Source organism: Bison bison, unplaced genomic scaffold, assembly GCF_000754665.1.
Source record: "Bison bison bison isolate TAMUID 2011002044 unplaced genomic scaffold, Bison_UMD1.0 scf7180017847085, whole genome shotgun sequence".
Classification (NCBI taxonomy): Eukaryota; Metazoa; Chordata; class Mammalia; order Artiodactyla; family Bovidae; genus Bison; species Bison bison.
The window spans coordinates 1-3867 of record NW_011477658.1 but is presented as its reverse complement, the minus strand read 5'-3'; the positions used below and the strand labels follow the sequence as shown (position 1 = coordinate 3867).

The 3867-nt window shown below is 43.2% G+C and overlaps 1 long non-coding RNA gene across 1 annotated transcript in view; it reads right to left on the bottom strand.

Moving 5' to 3' along the window:
• Positions 1 to 1742, bottom strand: part of LOC104989935 — a 6514-nt gene extending 4772 nt beyond the window's left edge. Inside the window, exons 1-2 of the long non-coding RNA XR_825439.1 lie at positions 1338 to 1742; positions 746 to 838 (exon numbers count right to left, since the gene is read on the bottom strand). This is a non-coding gene — a long non-coding RNA (uncharacterized LOC104989935). The remainder of the gene's footprint in view (positions 1 to 745; positions 839 to 1337) is intronic.
• Between the last annotated feature and the right edge of the window lie 2125 nt (positions 1743 to 3867).

The following is a 3867-nucleotide window of genomic DNA, read 5'->3' as shown; positions in this document are numbered from 1 at the left end:
AAGGAATGATGCTAAAGCTGAAACTCCACTACTTTGGCCACCTCATTGGAAGAGTTGACTCATTGGAAAAGACTCTGATGCTGGGAGGGATTGGGGGCAGGAGGGGAAGGGGACGACAGAGGATGAGATGGCTGGATGGAATTACTGATGCGATGGACGTGAGTCTGAGTGAACTCCAGGAATTGGTGATGGACAGGGAGGCCTGGCATGCTGCGATTCATGGAGTTGCAAAGGGTTGGACACGACTGAGTGACTGATCTGATCTGATCTGATCTGATGTGTCGCTCCCAGTGGATAAGAAATTATAAACCAGAGAACAAAAACCCATCCCCAGTATCGCTAGAAGTTTGGCAGTTTGTCTACCAATCCACACACATTTCTGTCTAGAGGTAGAAGGAAACTTTAAAAGGACTGTCATGCAGTTACTCAGAAATGGGCAGAGTTTTTCTAGGGCCCCCAAGAAATCAAAGAACAATGAATGAATGCAGTTTGTCACAAGCCAAGAGGAGACTTTTAGTTCACACTGTGGTGGAGAAAAGTAATCACTGAAGATAAATTCATGAATGATTTAAGAGACAGAATGGGGCAGGTGATACATTTCTACGATAGTAGCAGACACAAACTCAGGTTTCTGAAAACCATTTCCATTGAAGCAAATCTTCCGAAACCACGTGATGAAGGATGAGTTCCTCCCTGCTATTTGGACCTCTCATCTGAGTCATGATCTCCAACCAGTCATACCTACCTGGGTAAATGGCTGTTGTCCCCATTCTCCTTATATTCCTGGGATCGTCTAATTGCTCCAGAAAGGTGACCAGGTCCACCTTAGAGACAAGCCCTGTTCATCAGAGAAAGGAATATTTGTGTTGTTAGAGATTCATCAGTATCGAATCCAATATGTATTCAGGTGAGATGAGAACACATTTTGTTCTAGAAAACGATTTCCTTAAATACTTTATTCAAAGCAGCTATACATTACTAACACACACCTAACAATCAGATCCTGAGATTCTGGTCAAGTAGTACTAAGGCAAAAGTTAAGTAGTGTCAATGTGAGATTAAGAGAGGGTGCAACTATTTAATACCACAGAACTTTCACAATTACCACTAAACTAGAAGGAAGGAGGCAGAGTACATCAAGGAAGAAAAACGTCACCAGCATAACAATTCATCATGAATCATCCCCTTTCTTTCTAAACTCAAATACCCATTTTTGCCCTAGAAAGCAGAGATCTGAAACTACTGTGGGAAGCAGAACATTTCAGAAGACATTCTTGACATGACGCAACTAAAACCCAGTGGGTAGATAAGGGATTCTGGAAGGCAGTTATCCTCACCCAAGGAGGCCAGGTTCCCATAGTTCTCTAACATCACGTCCCTGTAAAATTCCCGCTGACTGATGTCCAGGCATTCCCACTCCTCTTGAGTGAAGTCTATGGCCACATCTTGGAATGTCAGCCGTCCCTGAAATACAAAGAACAGATACCAATAGGCCGTGGGAAGTCTTCCAAATGTGATCCAAGATGAAAACGGCAAGTTCAGAGTCCTGGTCGAGATTTAGTGCCTTGGTTTGTATTACAAAACATATGTTTTACACAGTACTCCTTTCTACCAATTTCCAATGTGAACAAAAGAGGATAAGTTATGATCCACAAGCATTAGAGAAACTATTCTCATCTGAAAGAGCAATTATAAAATAATCAGGGCAGCATCAGCATATTTATTCTTCAGTGTTCTACTTGTGTGACACAGTATAAATTGTTTATCAAAGAAACAGGAATTTTTTTTTTTTTTTAAATGTATTCTGAACCAAGAGTTCTGAAGTGGGGCCAAAGTGCCACATTTTTAGCAAGGTTATTTGAGTTAGTAATGTTGAAAATTCTGCTCAATGAATGATGATTTTGAACCCCAATGTAACAGAATACTAAGGTAAGAATTCATACTTAAGTTGGAACTTTGTTTTACAGACTTCAACAGGTCTAATAGGATAGTAACCTTTCTTGTGGTCTGGGGTCGTGTTGGAAAAGAATTTCCAGACTTGAGACAAAATGAGAGGGAAGTACAGTTTATTAGAATGGGGGACGCTGTTAGAAGAGCAGGCCAGCACAAATGAGAACGGATGTTGAACAGGGGTCCTTAGTCCACTCATAGCCAGGGTACAAGGAGTGGGATAGGGGTCTTGCGGATCATTTGCTGAATGGATGAGGCACCTATACTGGGTGGGAGAAGAGAAAGAAAAATACTTTCTCCTTATGGGGAAGGAGGGGAGACCATTTATATTGCTCAGGAGGACCAGAAATCCATCAACAGTTACAACATGGGGGAGAGAAAGATGCTAAGGGTCTTGTTTTTTCATTCCTGCATTCCAAGACCCTCCTTGGTTTTATGTGCTCTTTAGTCCCTGGGTCACCACATATCTCCCTCTTTATTTTTAGGGCCAATTCTTTGGCCCTTGTTGATACCCTGCTCATGTCTAACTACCTACCCATTTCCCTTCTCACACATTTGAGAATCCAGTTTCAAGGAAAAGGGGGCGAAGACCACTCTGGCTTCTTCAGGCTGAAAAGAGGCACCATGGGGCTCTGGGTTCCCTTTGCCTACTCTGTCACGGAGCATTAATGGAGGGAGATGAGAGTCCATGGAATGATAAGATGACTTGTTTCAGCATTGTCTAGGTGTTGGTCAGGGAATATTCTTGCAGGACCACTTGGAAAGTTGTGGTATTTTAGAAGAAACAAACTGTACAAGAAAGTTAAAGGTACATGGCCCAAAGATGAAGAGAAGTAGAAAAGCTGCTCAGGGGCTAGCCAGGAAAACCAGGACTGGACATTGGTTCGTGACGTTAGTGTTTCTCTAGGTACGAGAAGAAGCCAGAATCGGGGCTGATAAAATCTTTACCTGAAAACATCTCACTCTTGGAAGGCCAGTTCTGGGATTTTCCCAGAGCACAGTGCCTTATTTCTGATCTCTACTCTGAACTCCTTTTGCAGGGTGTTGAAAGTCAGGAGCTTACAGTAATCATGATGTCATCTTTGTAGAGACAGCTGGCAGAGTCCAGTCAGCAGGGTCCCTTCATAGCCACATGTTTGACCATGCTCTGGGGGCATTTCTTGGCCATTCTGTCCTGCAGCACTGGGAAGGCTGATTCCCAGGTCTAGGGAAGGATCCATTGATAGGCCACTCAGTGTGCTGTTTCTAGAGCGGGCCTTGTGAGTAGCAAAATCTCTGGACCATACCTGTCTTACTAGCCACTTGGTCCAAGAAAATATTCCCTTTTCTTCCTTCTTCCCATATCTAGAGTTACATTACCACAATCATTGATAGCATGTGGAGCTGCATATCAGCATTTTATCACAGGCTCAGCCACACATTGAGTAACATAAGAATCAATCCTCTGAAACAAGCTGCATAGAAAATAATATAGCTATAGCTAGCAGTTATTAGTCAGTACTAAGTAAGAAAGTTATGATCAACCTAGACAGCATATTCAAAAGCAGAGACATTACATTGCCCACAAAGGTCCGTCTAGTCAAGGCTATGGTTTTTCCTGTGGTCATGTATGGATGTGAGAGTTGGATTGTGAAGAAGGCTGAGCGCCAAAGAATTGATGGTTTTGAACTGTGGTGTTGGAGAAGACTCTTGAGAGACCCTTGGACTGCAAGGAGATCCAACCAGTCCATTCTGAAGGAGATCAGTCCTGAGATTTCTTTGGAAGGAATGATGCTAAAGCTGAAACTCCAGTACTTTGGGCACCTCATGCGAAGAGTTGAGTCACTGGAAAAGACTCTGATGCTGGGAGGGATTGGGGGCAGGAGAAAAAGTGAAGACAGAGGATGAGATGGCTGGATGGCATCACTGACTCGACGG